Raw genomic sequence first — 20,548 nt, 5'->3', positions numbered from 1 at the left:
AGATGTCGAACGCTGCCGAACGCGGAGGCCGATTGTGCCTCTTTGTCGCTCGTTCCGCGCTCTCGCTTGCACTTCAAGCCTTAAATGGAACGCCTCAGAGCGAGGTAACGCCGCATGAGTCATGTTTTTTCGTGCGTGCAGCCGGGCTCCATCGAATTCTAAGACGTTGTCACGTCAAAAACTACAATCAGACACATGGCGTTTGGTGTTTATCAGTAGGATCGTATCTTAATACGTATACTACTAGATAGGTAAAATTTATCAAAAAGAACTTAATTCATTCATAATCTGGGTTACGTGCTTTTCACGTATCCATACAGGGTGTTCTACCTAAGGCGGTTTTGTCCATACATTTAACAAAACAAATGTTTCTGTAAAAGTAGTCTGTAATCATACGGTGTATTTACAGCGTATTCAGCTTCTTGTGGGCGCTACCTACGTTCGTTATTTTAAATGCAATACCCCCTATATTTTTACATTTTTGGTTTCGTTGTTTAAATTTAGGTAGACTTTGTTAATAGCTCCCTATACCTATTTCAACTAGTTTTTGAGATATTCAACTGTTAAAAAAAAAACGAAATGTGTGGCTCGAACACATAGTAGAAGTGAAATTTCAACGTACAAGTGGAAAAACAATTTTTTTACTTGAACTTTTACGGGCAGGTTTTCAAATTGGACAAGTACATTAACAATCTGCCCGTAAAACATGAAGTAAAAATTTTGTTTCAATTCGTTTTTTAACTTGTCCGTTGAAGTTTCACTTCTGCTATGTGTCTCAGTACACATTTCGTTTTCACAGGTTTACTGCAAATTATTATTTGGTTTTTACACAGACCGCAAATAGAGGCAATGATGCCCAGCCACGTGGAGAGCAGAGGTAAGAAAGCAACAGCTGAGCACAGCACACGCCATCGGGACTCCACGCTCTCCGCGCGGCTGCGCATTATATCAATCTAATATAGCCGTTGCCCTCTCTCCGCCCAAACTACGCTTTCTCTCCCTCTACCGCTACCGCCTCGCACCTCGCGATATACCGTCAACCTTCTCTACTAAATGCCACAGTTCGATGCGAAATTAAATACTCTTTCTACTGATATAAGGTTTTAAATATTTATCTCTAACAATTTTCCAAAAAAAATTGATTATTTTATTTTTAAAACTAGGTATATCAGTAGGATAGTGTTTTTGCTATCAGTAGATGACAAAACGATGCAATAACTCATTATCAGCAGATTTAGTTATGTATGCATTTAAACATTATGCAGACATTGATACGAAAAAGTAAATTCATGATGTAGTCCATAATAACTGTAAGAATTTTTCAGTAAATGTTAAATGTATCGAACAAGTGGTCGCTCCACAACCTCGCGAAATAAGTGTTCCACTAAACTTTGCTCGTATACAAATAAAAGGCATTTGTTATGCAAAGAGAGACCGCCGATGCGCCGTTGTTGCCGCGCCACCATGCCGCCGTTTTGACCCGGTAAAAATTGTGCAGCTTTCACGACTGACGGCGACCACCTCCCAATGCAACGCATCGCTTCGATCCTTCCGTTTCGCGATTTGCATAAAAATAATTAATTAATGAGAAGTTATGGATCCAAGTCGACCGTCTACGTCAGCGTTTACGAGCCAACTTGATGGATGCTGTTTAACTGATCGGATACTAATTGATTGCCCTGATCCGTCGTGATTGTATTACGTATGCGCGATGTTATAATTAAGTGAATGAGGAAAAGACGAAAAAGAAGGATTATAAAAGGATAAAAAATATCAATCGGTTTACACGCTAAGTCACAGGTATTCTATACAGTACGGTGACTTGCAGCTAATAAGCCCTTGCATCCTCCTTCAGTAGACGTTTCATCATTTCATCAATAAGTTCACCGCTAAGCTACTGCTGTCTTGTACAGAGTGTCATCATTAAGTCACATAACAAATATATTCTGTATCTATACACTGTGGTCAAGCTATTTAACCCTCTTCGTATATAGCAGTTTAACGCACCTATTATTGATTTATGACCGCCTGCAAAAAAACGGTGGAATTTTAGGTTAAATTAAAGGCGTGACCCTACTGTATATAATACCATTTTAGTGTGCTATTGTGAACAACAAGGGAGTAGATATGGATCAGTATGAAGTTAGGATCTATATAGTTGGACAACACGGACAAGGATCTTCCAAGGATTTGGTGCAACAGTTTCACTACTGAGATCTGTGGTATGCATACATATACATTCCGTCATAAAAATAACTAGACCACATACCATTTATGTCATAAATCACAGACCTATATAAAAATAGAACGCGCTTACAACTATATAGTTTCTATTATTTTCGCAGACTCGAAAGCTGCTTGAGAGAAGTTTTAATTGGATGTTTCATCCCCTGACTTTACACCAAGCAACTCCCTTGTTTCCCCATTTTCGCGAACGAGGATGAACTGAAAGAAGAAGTAGAAAGATGGCCAAACATTTTTTCAGGAAAGTTGTTTGACATGGGTCTATACTAAGTATGTCAAAGTTCGAAGCAATTATGCATACTTCGTTTACTTTCTGTAGCGATGTGACCTTCAGTTTGACCGGCTCAAAGTAGAAAAGAATAGCACTAGGCTAGAAAAGAAAGGAGACAACTCTCGGCCAAACTCTTAACCGGTGAGGATCATATAACCCGTACAGTACTGCACGGAATAATTGACCATTTTATCCACTAAAATTGCATTGCTGAAATGTGCTGTTATTGGTACCAATTACTACTGAAAATATCAACGCGATGTTTATTTATATTTGAAGACATATTAAAGGTTTTAACGCTTGTTTTCGACGCGCACTACAATTCATGATTGAACAAAACTTTGAACAGGTACTGTATTGAATAAAATAATTCGAAGTGGTCTGTATTCTGTCGAAACTGCCAGATCTTTTTGGATCTCATCAGCGCGTCGTAGGCAGAACCGACAGAACACAGACCACTTCGAATTATTTTATTCGATTAAGCTAACGTGCCTATCACGTTGAGGTTGGCTACGCCAGGATTCGTTTTCAACAAGTAGATATCCACACAAGTGGACCTTGTTGAAAAATACGTAATCCTAAAATGTAGCATCGTGCTACAGATGGCGTTCACTGTGCCGTTTGTAGTATTTTCAGGTACTGTATGAAAAAGTATGTTTAATGAACAAGAGTCGAGAGTATAATGAGCTTTTTACTCCCTACCTACGATTTTATCAGTACGCATTCAAGACACATGAAAGGGGCAGATCGCTAGAGAAAGTAAATGAAGTATACCTAGAGAAGTCGTTTAACTTGTACTGTTTGTGAAAATACATCTGTATACAACTTTTTTAACGTTTTTTCATTTCAAAAACAAAAAACAAATTGTGGATTTTACTTCTGAAACATTCGTTCGGACTCTTAACTGTTTAATTTTATTTACGAAACACATCATCGTTTAGGCGCCGCAAAATCTGTTATTGCCCATTCTAACCGTTTATAATTAATTAATTATAAGGATCATATTACAAGGAAGAACCTTGCACGTTTGTACGTGGTATTTCATTCGTTTCGGTTGTCAATGGTATTGTTTTAACATTCAAGTTTGGACAAATTCAGGTGAGCGCATTATTTATGAATATTTATACTTTTGAACCGAGTGACAACTGGATACGACTTCTGCAAGCTTCTTTGATCATTATATGCCATTGTGTGGAACTTCTGCTGAATATTCATTAAGTAAAATAACAGCCTTTAGTTCTAGACATTCGCGTTGCATTCGTTCTACGGATAAATCTTTAAGCGGAGAGATATTCCAATATTATAACACGTGTCTCTGACGGTAAAGGCCAATGTATTTTGAGGAATGCCCCTTCGAGAGATTCAAGTAAAAAAAAAACGATATTCTCCTTAAAATGCTGTCTGGTATAACACGTTTTTACTTTTTTTTTATAAAAAAAAGATTAGGTAGATTTGGGCATTATTTATACTTACGTATAAATTTTTTAATGCAAAACGATAAAAACTGTCAATAAGATTAGAAAAGCAGTTTGGCAACGGTTAGATATAAATTATGAGACATTTTGCTTAAAAATTGTTAGTAGTAATTCCTTTACGACAGTCAAAATATTAGTCCAGTCACATGAGGGAAATGGCTGAAGAGTTCCTCATACTGAAGAAAATGATTGAAACACAGGTCATTTTATCAGAAATTTCGTGAAGATTCGATTAACTAAAAGTCATGTATGCATCCCATTAGGTACCGTTAATAGATACAAAAAAAATGTAAAATGCGAATTTGTTCCGCTTAGACTGCTGCAAATTTTGATGTAAAAAGTAATGCATTTCGACAATTTTTAACGGAGTTATAGCGGTTTAAACATTTAATTGTTTANTATTATCTCGCGAAATATAAAAGATATGTTACGAATCGATTAAATTATCAATTTTAAATTTTTGATAATTATTTTGAATTTTTTAAAAATTTACGCGTATTTTGAGGCCACTTCGCCATTGGGCGCGCAGAACTTTTGTTCTATGAGAGATATGAAAAAAAGTCATCAATACTTTTTTTGCAAAATGGCATTGTGAAGAACTTTTATTGAAACTTTTTTTCAATATATTTCATGTTTCGCGACGGTAAATGTCTAGATGATGGTCCCCAAGGTGGTGGGGGTGGGTGGGATAGAAAGAGGAGGTCTCCCCCACCACTGTACCATAAAAAGTTCGTGGCGGTTTCACCCCCATAAAAAGTTATGGGGGTGGGGCCATCATCTACACCTTTACCTTCGCGACATAATCGAATTTGCAATTGTTTTTGCGGATTTTAATTTTCATTTACATATTCGTGTTCCTCACGGAATTTCCGATAAAATGAGCCGTGTTTCAATCATTTTCTCCATTATAAGGTACTCTTCAGCCATTTCCCTCATTTGACTTGACCATATGCAATAGAAACTGCTGTATCTTGTGATTGCTGTGATTTAGAAGTTTGATTTTTTCACAGCTCCAACTTAATACCTCTTCGCATTCCTTATTTATTTGCTATACAAAACGGGTTCAATAACAGTTTTTTTTTAAGTTCTATTTTGCTTGAAACTCTATATTTTTAAATGTTAACGCGTGAAGTTGTCACTATTCCCATCTAAAATGTTTGTAAACCTGTCGACCTGATCGTTCACAGGCAGCAATAATAATGACTCACGCTGCATGTACATGCAGTATTTACCGGGTATGTTGTAACTGCACCGTCTATGTTACTGTCAACGAGTACAAACGCATCCTACACATCCATAACAAATACGGGAGATGCACACAAGCACGCTCAATATCCATGTTTATGTGCCTACCTACTGTCTGCACTACCATATGATACTGCTAGTACATTACACTTATACAGTAGTCATAGAAATTAATGAAAATAATAAAGATTAGAGATACGAGCAATAACGTATCCCGAAGTGAATGTGTTTGAAAAGCGCATTATGGATAATAAGAAAACGCAAGAGTCCGCTGTGCGATGAACAACTGGGCATCAGTTTCAGTATTGTTAGTTGTCAAACGCAAAACATAATCTCTTTGTCTAGGTATCAAATAGGATGCGCATTACCTTACTGCGCAGTGGACTGCCAAGTACAACATTCTAAACATTTCTTACGTTTCACTGATAAGTTTTTGTTAACTACAGGACTTCGTCGCCGACTTTCGGTAACTAGAAATCAGATAATTCAGAATGAAAGAAGCAGTGGAGATTTGGAGATATAAGACAATGGATAGCGTAGAAGCGAGTAGCTTTTAACAAAAAGAAGTCACTTCTATGTTTACGAACAGACAGCTCTGTATGGTTGTGAAACGTAGATGATGTGATTGCAGGCGAATGATGAGGATACTATGGACGGAGAAGGTCGGAAATGAGGAGGAATTGGAAAGAGCAGGAGAACAAAAGGCACTATGGAAATCAATAAGAAATAGGCGAGATAAGTTGATAGGACACCTTCTCAAGTATTAACAGCTAGTTAAAGATATATCAGAAGCAGAAACAGGAGTAGGAGAGAGCTACACCTAGATTACGGTTACAAATAGTCAAGGAAGTGGGATATCTTAGTTTTAGGGACATGTCAAGATTAGTTCAGGATAATAAAGAGTTAAGGTGCGTGTGCAACCATTTTTAGAACTGATGATCTTATGATGATGATGATGAATATAAGAACAGCAATTGCACTGTCTCTTGCATTATGGTCAATCACCCCACGGTACCCAATTGAAACTTAAGAGAAGCCCTACCAGTGTAGATAAGTGCCCAATTGAATGACTTCGGTATCCACCGTATGATCATCATCCTCTGTTACATGGTGCGTGGATTGCCAATCTATGCTCCGTGTAATGGGGGTCTTGGCGGATCTAGGAACGTCCTGGCGCGTTCTGTCTCAAGAATGCGTCGGTAAAGGATATAAAAATCTATTGTTACAAAAGATTATCAAGTATATTATACATTTTTTAAACTTTCTACATGCATAATATAATATTAAAGTAACTATTATCGCACCAGATTTGATAACCATAGGCGTGTTTCTTTTGACATTTACCGACAATGCTCGGGAAAGAAGGCGGTAGGATGACAATTCACGCTCCATGACGCGCCGACGCTGTTGTACGGACAGTGGATGGCATTCCACACGCCGCACCGGCTAATGGGTTGACCATAAATAGTAGGTACATGATATTGTACAAACGGCGCGGTAAACGCCATCTGTAGTACAAAGCTACATTTCAGTGGAATTCAATGGAAGAGTTAGCCTGTGTTCTGTAGAAACTGTCTGCGACACGCTGATAAGATCCAGGAAGATAGAAATCGCGATCTGTGTCAGACAATTTCGACAGAATAACTTACCACTATGAATTTCTTTGATAGATATACTTTATTTACTTTCTCTAGCGATGTGCCCCTTTCAATGTCTTGGATGCGCGCTGGCAAACTCGTAGGTAGGGAGAAAAAAGCTCATTATACTGTCGACTCATATACATACTTTTTCATACAATACCTGCCAAAAGTTTTGTTCAATCATGAATACTAGTGCGAGTAGAAAACAAGCGTCAAAGCCTTTAATATGTCTTCAAATATAAATAAACATCTCGTTGATATTTTCAGTAGTAAATGGTACCAATAACAGCACATTTGAGCAATGCAATTGTAGTGGATAAAATGGTCAATTTTTCCGTGCAGTACTGTACGGATTACACGCTCCTCACCGGTTAAGAGTTTGGCCGAGAGTTGTCTCCTTCCTTTTCTGGCCTAGTGCTGTTCTTTTCTACTTTGCGCCGGTCAAACTGAAGGTCACATCGCTACAGAAAGTAAACGAAGTATAGTAGACGTCGCCAGTAAACGCGCCGTGTAACACGGCCTCTAGAAGCAACTAGACCTCTCGCTACGCTTTGTTTTATGACTCTGCCGCTTTATCCACCTAGATTTATTTAATTTTCTGATACCTTTTTTGGTTTGTTACCTATATTTTAATAATTAGCTCTTACTCTATCTCTTTTTCCCGTAGATACATAATTATTATTTATTATCATTGCAAATATAGCACACTTATTCATTTCGTGCTTTACAGTCTACACCAAAAGAAAATATCCAATTTCTTAATGTCTATTTGTACCAATTTTAATATGAAAAGTATGTAATTTTAGAGGTGGCCTCATTTTGTTTGCAAACTCCTGTAAAAGTCTACGTTAATAATAATGGGTCGTTGAAAGCACATCTAGTTGTAAATCTACGCTGCTTGTGTCTACCTATAATAATAACAATAACAGTATCAGCATCGTTAGAGTGCACCCAACATGCTGGTGGTGTAGTTTAATTAAATCATTAACCTGGAGGCGTATGACTCACAGAATACGCTATTTCAATGGTTAAAAGCTACATTCAGCAGCTTATCAATCTACCTACTAACCGTTTTCAATGGGTAGGTATGTCACAGGAACAATGTTATACTGCATAAAAAATTTAGACTGTTTTCGGAAGATTAATGGAGCATTCCACGTCAAACCAGTTACTCATTTAGACAATATTGATGGATCTGCCAATTTAGCTCTTTATATTTTTTTATGATACCTAATATAACAAGTTTTCAATTCACGAACAGACAAAATTAAATATACTCACAGTTGAATAGAACACTTAACACTAATCAAAATGATTATTATTTATTAGCTTAAATAATAAATAAATTTTGAAGCAAATTCTGAAATCAATTAGAATGCCGAAACAACAAAATTCTAGTAGTCGTTTATTCTTTTAACGTTATATATGACATACGATATGCAGTTCATTAAACTAATTCAGCAATACAACATCAATCATTAGTGTAGGTCAGTCACTGTAGAACAGTTGTGACCTGATACGTATTTGCGGGTTTGAACTGTATCGCCGCTTGGTTTCAAAGAAAACAAACCCCAAAGTACCTAGTACATGGGAAATGGCAAATTTTAAAGGAACAGTTGCTGCATCCTTATCATTTGCAGCGAGTGTAAGCCTTGCTTGAAACTGATTTTCAGCCGCGAGTGGATTTGTATCGGTGGTATCGAAAGAAAAGTGCTTCATAGTCTAATTTTTTTTATTAAGGTGTTGTTTATGGATAAATTTGCGTCGCGCTGGACGAAATTTTAAATTTTCACAAAAATCACTATTGGCGCGATGCACATTCGCATGTGGTACATCCTACGCGATTTCAAGAACTGTTTCTGACAAATGCGTGGTGCATAACTTTTGAATACATTAGAGTTTTTTTTGGTAAGTTTAATCAATGTATAGACATTTGCCTTAATAAAATTATGATTATAATTTACTAACTAATGTTTACGTAACTTTTACGTTTTTTTTTTATTTCTTTTGTCTTTATACATTTTGCAATTCAATTCAATTCTCAGGACCCGCTGGTTCGAGTCGGACCTATCTAGTCCTTACCAGGCCTAGCTGATTCAGTACCCAAACTGATACATTGCCCTCCCGCCAAGGTGAACCCTTCCACCCCTAATATTAACCTTTCATACCTTAATCAAATATTATCTGCTTTGACAAATTTTATTCTTGCTTCACACTGTGAAGATGGATTTCCAATGAGAAGAAAAGGGCTCAAGAATAATATGACCAACTAACAAAGAAGTAGTAACGAAAAATGTAACTAACAAAGTTCTAGATTTTGTTACTACAGTTCCAAGGTTCTATTCTGCTAAAAAACAATTATATTCCGCTCGAAATACTTCTTTAGGCCTTTAGGGATTTAGGGATCTGCCGAAGCATAGAAAGGTAATTGTTATTCCATAAAAATACAATAAATTTGTCTTTTTATGGGAGTGTGGCCGAAGACAGAATCTTAGTGTTTGCTAATAAACGTAGAAAATTCAATGAAAGTTTTGGAGACGGACCGTTTAGGTGTCCAACAATATTTTAACAAGTATATATACCATTCACATGGATACAGCATTGAAGAAGCAATGTGTGTGATTACGGTCGTTTATCCAAGAAGAAAGTTAATGCATGGTTAGGATGTTTGTGTAAGTTATTACAGCTGTCCTCATAAGGGTACGAAACGAGCATAACTATCCTTCGGCTTAGGTGCAAAACGATAGCTTTTCGCGTACAAAACAGGAACAAACCTACCTCACAACGGTAGGAAGATTTCCCGCTTGGGGCTCCCAGGCTACCTGTAGTACTACTCTACAGTGAAGTTCGAGGAAGAAGTTCTTCTCCCAGTTGGATTACTTGCACTCCGGGGTACTAATAAGCCATGTCGGGTGTATGGGATCGCAACCTTCTCCTGACCTTTGACACATATCGGAAAGACTCTCCGATATCATGTAATCAGAGCAACGGGTTAGGCCACTTTCGCGAACCTCTACCACACATTCATTCTACACACAAAAACTTTAGTCATTATAGTGACTAAAAAAATGGTTCAAGTTTCCGATCCAAATATGGAAACGTGTGGCATTTTACAACGATTTTTGTCGCCAAGCAGAAAGATAAACATACACAAATACATAAACATATAGGTACGTGGAGGTATCAGCTAAACGTGGAAAAATGTATTGTGCGTTTTGTCATATTCGCTGAAAACATTTACACACCGGTTGATCATCAATTTGCATCAATTAGCACGTTAGTGTACGTCGTTTCGATTTTTACTTGTGACAAAGCAAACGGCAGCGGAATATGGCATGAAAAAAAAAAAATACACTCAACACGTTAGTTCATGTTGTCTTATCCGTAAATGGGAGTCCTTGTAAAGAATATAATTATTCTGAAAACGAAAACATCTTATCAGCAGCGTTCGTCGACATGTTCAGCCAGTTATACGGGGTCTGTTCAAAAAATATCGCGAATTTTCTGTTTTCAAAAATTACGTCATTATGCATGAATATCTATTTTGTAGTCCCATTCAAAGTAATCTCCACCAGATATTATACACTTGTGCGAAAAGTTTTTCAATCCTAGAAGCACTTCAAAAAATTATTTTTTGTGATCTTGTTTAATTCCTTCTTCGATGCCGTCTTTATCTCCTCAATCGTAGAGTAGCGTCGTTCTTTTATGGACCTCTTCAGTTTCAGGAACAAGAAAAATCACATGGGGCCAGATCTGGAGAATACGGTGGCTGCGGCATTATTAGTGTGTTTTTTTTTGGACCAAAATTCGCGCACAAGTAACGATGTGTGAGCAGGGGCGTTGTCATGGTGCAAAAGCCAATTTTTGTTTTTCTACAAATCCGGGCGTTTCTGGCAGATTGTTCCGTGTAAATTGCGCATAACTTATGGGTAGGATTCCTTATTGACCGTTCTGCCCTGTGGTAAGAATTTATGATGCACCACCGCCCCTGCAATCGAAGAAAACTGTAAGCAAAACCTTCACATTCGATCTAATTTGGCGCCCTTTTTTCGGTCTTGACTCGTGCGGTAGCTTCCATTGGGATGTTGAGCTATGGTTTCTACGTCATCACCATAAACCCATCATGATTTGTCACCAGTTAGAACCCCTGAAGCAAATTTGGGTCGTGGCGGACAGAGTGTTAATACGATGTTGTTTTTGGACTAAATTGAGCAATTTGGTTTCGAATTTTACGACGATGTGACTCATGCCCAAATCATTGGTAAAACTTAAATGGCAGGAGTCAATCGATATATTTAGGTCCTCAGCAACTTTTCTAACGGTGATTCAACGATTGGCCAATAGTATTTTCTTCACTTCATCAATGTTTTCTTCTGTTGCTGACGTGCTCGGACGTCCGGCACGTTCTTCGTCCATCACATCCTCTCGGCCCTCTGAGAACATTTTGTACCACCGATAAACGTTGCTTCGGTCCAAGATTGGTTCACCATATGCCACAGTCAACATTCGGAATGCGTTCGCGCATTTAATTTTGTTTTTCACACAAAATTTGATACAGATTCTTTGATCAACGGTAAAGTTATTTTTTTATATATACNATACACTTGTGCGAAAAGTTTTTCAATCCTAGAAGTACTTCAAAAAATCATTTTTTGTGATCTTGTTCAACTCCTTCTTCGATGCCGTCTTTATCTCCTCAATCGTAGAGTAGCGTCGTTCTTTTATGGACCTCTTCAGTTTCAGGAACAAGAAAAATCACATGGGGCCAGATCTGGAGAATACGGTGGCTGCGGCATTATTAGTGTTTTTTTTTTTGGACTGAAATTCGCGCACAAGTAACGATGTGTGAGCAGGGGCGTTATCGTGGTGCAAAAGCCAATTTTTGTTCTTCCACAAATCCGGGTGTTTCTGGCAGATTGTTCCGTGAAAATTGCGCATAACTTATGGGTAGGATTCCTTTCTGACCATTTTGCCTTGTGGTAAGAATTTATGATGCACCACCGCCCCTGCAATCGAAGAAAACTGTAAGCAAAACCTTCACATTCGATCTAATTTGGCGCGCTTTTTTCGGTCTTGACTCGTGCGGTAGCTTCCATTGGGATGTTGAGCTATGGTTTCTACGTCATCACCATAAACCCATCATGATTTGTCACCAATTAGAACCTCTGAGGAGGACAGAGTGTTAATACGATGTTGTTTTTGGTCGAAATTGAGCAATTTGGGTACGAATTTTGCGACGATCCATCTCATGCCCAAATCATTGGTGAAAATCGAATGGCAGAAGCCAATCGATATGTTTAGGTCCTCAGCAACTTCTCTAACGGTGATTCGACGATTGGATAATATTTTCTTCACTTCACCAATGTTTTTGTCTGGTGTTGACGTGCTCGGACGTCCTGCACGTTCTTCGTCCATCACATCCTCTCGGCCCTCTGAGAACATTCTGTACCACCGATAAACGTTGCTTTGGACCAAGGTAGCTTGAGCATGTGCCACAGTCAACATTCGGAATGCGTTCGCGCATTTAATTTTGTTTTTCACACAAAATTTGATACAGATCCTTTGATCAACGGTAAAGTTGTTTTTTTATATATACAGTGTAAACTCTATATAACGACACTGAGGGACTGAACATTTTTCGGCGTTATAAAGAGTGGTCGTTAAATGTAGAGAAATAAAAGATATTATTTTACTATTCTATAATAATATGCGTTTACCAATATAGTACACATTTTGCACACGAACTTTATTATTCATACATTGCGTATAGCCTGTTATCTTCGTCTGATGTTTTTTGCTGCTCCAATATTTTAATTGTATTTTGTTACGTATCTTACTCATATCTTGAGATACTGNCGCTTGGAGCTCCCAGGCCTCCTGTAGTACTACTCTACAGTGATGTTCGAGGAAGAAGTTCTCCTCCCAGTTGGATTACTTGCACTCCGGGGTACTAATAAGCCATGTCGGGTGTATGGGATCGCAACCTTCTCCTGACCTTTGACACATATCGGAAAGACTCTCCAATATCATGTAATCAGAGCAACGGGTTAGGCCACTTTCGCGAACCTCTACCACACATTCATTCTACACACAAAAACTTTAGTCATTAGTAACTAAAAAAATGGTTCAAGTTTCCGATCCAAATATGGAAACGTGTGGCATTTTACAACGATTTTTGTCGCCAAGCAGAAAGATAAACATACACAAATACATAAACATATAGGTACGTGGAGGTATCAGCTAAACGTGGAAAAATGTATTGTGCGTTTTGTCATATTCGCTGAAAACATTTACACACCGGTTGATCATCAATTTGCATCAATTAGCACGTTAGTGTACGTCGTTTCGATTTTTACTTGTGACAAAGCAAACGGCAGCGGAATATGGCATGAAAAAAAAAAAATACACTCAACACGTTAGTTCATGTTGTCTTATCCGTAAATGGGAGTCCTTGTAAAGAATATAATTATTCTGAAAACGAAAACATCTTATCAGCAGCGTTCGTCGACATGTTCAGCCAGTTATACGGGGTCTGTTCAAAAAATATCGCGAATTTTCTGTTTTCAAAAATTACGTCATTATGCATGAATATCTATTTTGTAGTCCCATTCAAAGTAATCTCCACCAGATATTATACACTTGTGCGAAAAGTTTTTCAATCCTAGAAGCACTTCAAAAAATTATTTTTTGTGATCTTGTTTAATTCCTTCTTCGATGCCGTCTTTATCTCCTCAATCGTAGAGTAGCGTCGTTCTTTTATGGACCTCTTCAGTTTCAGGAACAAGAAAAATCACATGGGGCCAGATCTGGAGAATACGGTGGCTGCGGCATTATTAGTGTGTTTTTTTTTGGACCAAAATTCGCGCACAAGTAACGATGTGTGAGCAGGGGCGTTGTCATGGTGCAAAAGCCAATTTTTGTTTTTCTACAAATCCGGGCGTTTCTGGCAGATTGTTCCGTGTAAATTGCGCATAACTTATGGGTAGGATTCCTTATTGACCGTTCTGCCCTGTGGTAAGAATTTATGATGCACCACCGCCCCTGCAATCGAAGAAAACTGTAAGCAAAACCTTCACATTCGATCTAATTTGGCGCCCTTTTTTCGGTCTTGACTCGTGCGGTAGCTTCCATTGGGATGTTGAGCTATGGTTTCTACGTCATCACCATAAACCCATCATGATTTGTCACCAGTTAGAACCCCTGAAGCAAATTTGGGTCGTGGCGGACAGAGTGTTAATACGATGTTGTTTTTGGACTAAATTGAGCAATTTGGTTTCGAATTTTACGACGATGTGACTCATGCCCAAATCATTGGTAAAACTTAAATGGCAGGAGTCAATCGATATATTTAGGTCCTCAGCAACTTTTCTAACGGTGATTCAACGATTGGCCAATAGTATTTTCTTCACTTCATCAATGTTTTCTTCTGTTGCTGACGTGCTCGGACGTCCGGCACGTTCTTCGTCCATCACATCCTCTCGGCCCTCTGAGAACATTTTGTACCACCGATAAACGTTGCTTCGGTCCAAGATTGGTTCACCATATGCCACAGTCAACATTCGGAATGCGTTCGCGCATTTAATTTTGTTTTTCACACAAAATTTGATACAGATTCTTTGATCAACGGTAAAGTTATTTTTTTATATATACAGTGTAAACTCTATATAACGACACTTAAGGGACTGAACATTTTTCGGCGTTATAAAGAGTGGTCGTTAAATGGAGAGAAATAAAAGATATTATTTTACTATTCTATAATAATATGCATTTACCAATATAGTACACATTTTGCACACGAACATTATTATTCATACATTGCGTATAGCCTGTTATCTTCGTCTGATGTTTTTTGCTGCTCCAATATTTTAATTGTATTTTGTTACGTATCTTACTCATATCTTGAGATACTGCTGGATCAATTTGATTATATAAAAAGTATTTTTTTAATAGTTTCGCTGCATCAAGTGCTTGTTTGATGCTTGGTGGAGGGACAGGATCGTCTTCTTCAACAACGTACACAGCTGTAGTTCTTATCTATTTCGGCAACTTAGAAAGTACTGCTCAATGATTTATAATGCCGCATTGTTGTCGTTAAATAGAGTGAGCGTGACGCTAGATAGAGTGTAATATTGTATAGAAAACAATGTAAATCAACCAGTCAAGCAATTTCGACGTTTTAAGGAGTTAGTCGTTAAATCGAGTGACATTATAAAGAGTTTACACTGTACTTAGTGTTAAAGTTTAGTAAGGAAAACTGAAAATATCAAATTTTGTTTCAAGAAGAAAGTTGCTTCAAATAGTTTAAATCATAAATACACAAAAAGTAATAATTTTTCGTTAAGTCTTGCGTATTCTGGCCTTAAGTCTTGCTTTTAGTCTTAGTCTTGTTCGTTTGGTCTTGGTTTTAGTTTTACTCTTGTTAGTTCGGTCTTAGTCTTGATCTTACTAGTATAAAGACAGTCTTGCTCATCCGTATACAAGAACCTTGAAAACTTATTATTCACTGAATAGATAATTGTGATTAAATGAGAAAACCAATAACCTGTTATCCATAAATGGGAGAAACAATTTTTTGTGACGAATGTTATTATCGTCCTGTAAACGACAGAACATATATTTCAAAATTTACGTTCGTTTACTATAAACGTTATCCGATTACCAACAAGTAGTTTTTTGGTGCGATAAAAAAATATTAAAATTGATTCCACGCAAGGCAACGACATGGGACGATTTTACAAATAAATTGCGGCAATAAATCGAACAAATTAATGCAAATTGCGAATTTGGACAGGCACTCTGAATAAACAGACGTAGATTTAATAGCACACCGACGAATACATACACACACACACAACTTTTACCAACTCGATGATTATGTGTAAAATGTTCAACTATTGTATTATTTTACCTTGTAAACGAAAATGTTTTCAACGGACGTAGCTTTTAATATTTAGGAAGTTTCACGATGAAAATATAAACATTTTGAAATTGAAAATTGCAATTTAACTATCATTTAAAAGATTGTTATCTTTTTATGATTTAGATTTCGTAAAATCAAGGCGTTTCGTCATTACATAGTATATAACAAAGTCGCTTTCCTGCTGTCTGTCCCTATATATGCTTAAATCTTTAAAACTGCGCAACGGATTTTGATGCGTTTTTTTTTAAAGATAGAGTGATTCAATAGGAAGGTTTATTTGTATAATACATGAATAATATAGTAGGGAAACACTGATAATTTTAGAGGTTTATAATGTGATGTCGTAAATAAACATATTTTTTTGCGCTTACATTGCAAACGCTGAAACTGGCTGAACCCTACGAGATAGATCAAAATAATGTACTACAATATTGTACATCTTAAAAAGGTCTACAAAAAAGTCCGGGATGGTATATGTCTATATCGTAGGGATAACCCACAATAACCATTTTTATCCTTTACTTTTTATGAGAAATGACTTATTTACGAAGCGATTGTAGGTAATACAGCCCTAATTCTTATCCAATTAAATACTTTTAAATACATTGTGCATTTAATATAGATCAATATGGCCCTTTACAGCATTTAATTTAGATGAATATTTTCGAATATATTACAGATTTAAAATGCAGGGATATAGCGGTTGCGGCGGTACCGGCTAGGAGGCCGGCTTGTATTCTCTAATGACAAAAAAGCTGTGAATGTTGTACCTAAAGACATTCTGTAGTATATTTAGTATGTTCAGGGGGTATCATTTGAAGATTTCCTCTTTTCTATAATAATCTAAACAAAACAAAAATATATTTAGTATCAGCATTGCACCCCTGCGAAGCTGGGGCGGGTCACTAGTTTGTTTATAAGAAAGGATTTGCAAAATACGAGAAATACCTGCTACTTCATTTACCCCAACTTATGTACTTAAGCTATGCTAAAGTGGTAATAAAACAATAACAATAATTGTCTCGAAAATTAAAAATGGAGTATTTGTCTTTAGATTTTGGTTGATACTATCTGAATTCTAATAATGTACTAAAAAAGACAACTTCCCTACTTAGAGAACAAAGGTTGTGTTTGAAAGTATGTAATTTTTATGTAAATTTTGTAATTACATAGAAGAACAGGGCGACCAAATTTACACAGAAGAGAGTTTAGACGTTTCGGATAAAGTTTTTCTTTTAAGACTGTTATTGACGATATCTGCGACGAAACAGTGTTGAACTTTTTANTATATATAACTATTTAGAGTTATTCTATCAACTATTTAACAAGTTTGTAAAAAATGTGCAAATTTCTCGTACATTTCGGGCGAGGGGTTTAGAACCCCCAAAACCTCCCTTGCGTTTTGCCTATTATCAAAATTAATGCATGTGTAATGGATTTTAGGATTCGCATTTTTTGTTATTAAATATCAGTAATCGTAAATTCGTAAATAATTATCTGTTTTTATCTAATTTTATTAAAATGATCTAGCGCATTGACAGCCTGCAATGCAACCTTGTCTTAGTTACAATTTTAACCATCAAACGTTGTGACCTTTTTTAATTAGAAGCAAATTTAGAGAGTGTAAACTAGATGCAATAGGAAATCGCATGTTAAGTTTGCTAATTTTGATATAATTCGTATAGAGAAATTGCGATAACTACATCGATGAAAAATGTAAACAGTGACGGTTGTAGTAAGCATATCAAAAATCGCAGTTTATCTAATTTTAGTATTGCCTCCAACCTTGTCACCTTTACCATCCTTACATACATTTACTTCATTATCATAAGGTCGTCAGTCCAAAGACTAGTTGGACACGCACCTCCACTTCTTAATATTCTTAGCTAATCTTTTTCCTTAAAACTAGAACAGCCCATATCCTTAACTATTTACGAACAGTAGTAATCTAATCTAAGTCTACCTCTGCCTCTCCTAACTCCCGTTTCTGCCTCTAGTATGTCTCAGACTTCATGCCTGACGAGGTGTCCTACCTACCAACCTATCTCCCCAATGTTTTATTGACTTCTATAGAGTCCTTCGTTCTCCTATCCTTTCTAACACCTCTTCATTTCTAACCTTCTCTATCCACGGTATCCTCATCATTCTCCTGTAACACCACATTTCGAACGTTAAAACCTTTTCTTTTCCGCTGCGCCCATTGTCCATGTGTTATCCTCTGCTTTATATCCCTACTATTCCATCCGTCCTGACTTATCTGATTTCCTAGATAGCTAAAATCAGCCACTTCTTCTAATTTTTCGTTTCCTATCTTTATATTTAATTACTACTAAATATTATATCATCATGATGATGATCATCATCATCATAGGGTTGTTACTTCTACGACTGTTTGGACACCTCCACTCCATCCTATGTTTTGACCTAATCTTCGAATTTCCTTAAAACAAGAGCATCCTACGTCCTAATTATTTGTGAACAGTAATCTAATCTACGTCTACCTGTACTCCTCTTAACTCCTGTTCTGCTTCAAATGTGTATCTAACTAGCCCTTCATTGAGAAGGTGTCTTACCAACCTATCTCGCCTATTTCTTATTGGCTTGTACTTCACCTTTTGTTCTCCTATTCTTTCTAATAATCCCTCATTTCGAGCCTTCTCTATCCACTGTATCTTTTGAAAAAAGTATGCCAATCTTCTGTTTTGGTAACTTTAAAAAAATTATCAACAAAAAATTAACCAAAATTATCCGATATGTTGACCCAACTACTTCGGTTATTATGAATTATTAAGTATTTACCAGGCACTTTATTTAGTAATATATATATATATATATATATATATATATATGTATACAAATTGTCTCTTAATTACTGGGCAAATCATATAATCCCTACACAGAAAAGAGTTATTCATGACTAAGTGAAAACCACACCTGTCTCGTGTTTTAAAACTTCTTACGGTAGACGTTTCACGTTAAAGCCGATTGCACTTTCAATTTCTAAAAATAAATTGCGAAGCAAATCACCTGTCAGTTTTTTATGTTCAGAGTTCACTTTTGTACGATGTAAAAGAAACGAAAACTAAAAAAATCTAACACGGTGCAAACGAATTGTGTGTGAATGCACTTGTTGTTTATTTGCGAGAAGGTCGAAGATCTCTCGCGAAGAAATCGATTCGCGGAAAGATTCGTTCAATTCTTTCAGACTTGACAAAAAAAAGGTGTAAGCATGTACGGTAGCAAGCAAAAAGGTAGGTACAAAACTGATTGAATAAGTAAACAATATGAAGACAGACATCAGCAACAGCAACAGCAGCAAGTTCGTGTTCTTGCTGAAATAAAAGAGGAGGAATGTTCAGAAAACGTTTACTTTCGAGGTTTACCGAACCGAAGAAGAAATCGATCTTACAACGATGAGCACCTGATGTTGAGTACGAAAGAACACACACAATGCATACATAAGTAGTTGCAAACAATACAGTATTAGTGTCCTAGTAAATGTATGTATTCATATTTTTTAATGCAAATCGAGCACAAATTAAAGACTTCTTACTGATATTTAATGTAACAACAAAAGAAATGCGATTATTAACTTATAAACACCTAATTAAGGTACTTACTTACGACAGTATTAATAGGGATGCGCAATCTGAAATTTTTGAGAAATTTCAAATATCGAAATCTGAAATTATAATATGCTTATGATGGATTAATCTACTTCCAAGATTTTCTTCAAAATTTGAGATGGCTTTATTTGGAAATGAGAGGGAGGGGTATAAAAATGAAACTTCCAAGTTTTTCATAAACCATTTGCCGATTTTGTTCCTTATAATTTGCACTAACTGTACTAACCATAAAAGATACTTTTCCGATTTTTTAGATACTTTGCATAGATAAATTAGAAATTACATGGATACTGATTTGACAATAACATTAAAAGTAAATTTACGTTTAAGGGTTACAATCAAAAGGTCCTACAACATATTTTATTACATTTTAGGAAAGCTAGTTAATGACACACCTCTCACTGGAGTAGATAAAAGAAGAAGTTGGGTACACATTTCACTCCATGGCATCACCATGAGGTTCGTGAACTATTTCGCCAAAACTTTAATCAATTCTGTTTTTGTCTGCAACTATATATACCAAATTTTTAATTTTAAATTTTGACTTCTCTAGTTTACTTTCGTGAGCAGTGACCCCGAAACAGGAATGCGAGATAAAAACTTTTGGGTTTTGCTCACAAATTTGGGATTTTGTCACATTGTGCGACGTATCTCGATGATTCCATTGTGGCTTATTCGAGAAGACACCGATAAATAGGTCCGCTTGTTTTGTTGGCGTTTGTTCTGCTGTGAGTTTTTCTATGGTTTTCTTGGATTACGATTCGCAACAAGATTTACGTTAAGACGTTTGACTGGCTAGCTTTTAGCACTCGCGATCACTACTAATTAATATATACATACATAAATTATACTAACGCTGCTTAAAAAGCATTAAAAAGCAACACGAATCGTTGTCGGAAATGTCTAGAAATCAAACTTTTAAATATTGCTTTAAAAAGATACCTTTAAATGAGTTTTATGAAGTACCACAAAAAGAATATTCGAAGCTTTCATGTAAAATGGGGAAAACCTTCATAACAATTTTCCTATGTGAGGATCGACTTTCGCAATTGGTTTTGATGAAAACAGAATACAAGAATTGATTTAATGTTGAAGCAGAATTAAGATTGAAATTGAGTAAAATAGCT

General features: G+C 36.5%; 1 protein-coding gene across 1 annotated transcript in view; it reads right to left on the bottom strand.

Moving 5' to 3' along the window:
• The window catches only part of LOC108734478 (cysteine-rich motor neuron 1 protein-like), a 366,315-nt gene that overhangs the window by 285,315 nt on the left and 60,452 nt on the right, over positions 1 to 20,548 (bottom strand). The gene's annotated exons all lie outside the window — the stretch shown is intronic.

The sequence above is a fragment of the Agrilus planipennis genome, unplaced genomic scaffold, assembly GCF_000699045.2.
Source record: "Agrilus planipennis isolate EAB-ADULT unplaced genomic scaffold, Apla_2.0 scaffold129, whole genome shotgun sequence".
In the NCBI taxonomy this organism is placed as follows: Eukaryota; Metazoa; Arthropoda; class Insecta; order Coleoptera; family Buprestidae; genus Agrilus; species Agrilus planipennis.
The sequence above is the reverse complement of the archived record's forward strand: the minus strand, read 5'-3'. Positions and strand labels throughout refer to the sequence as shown.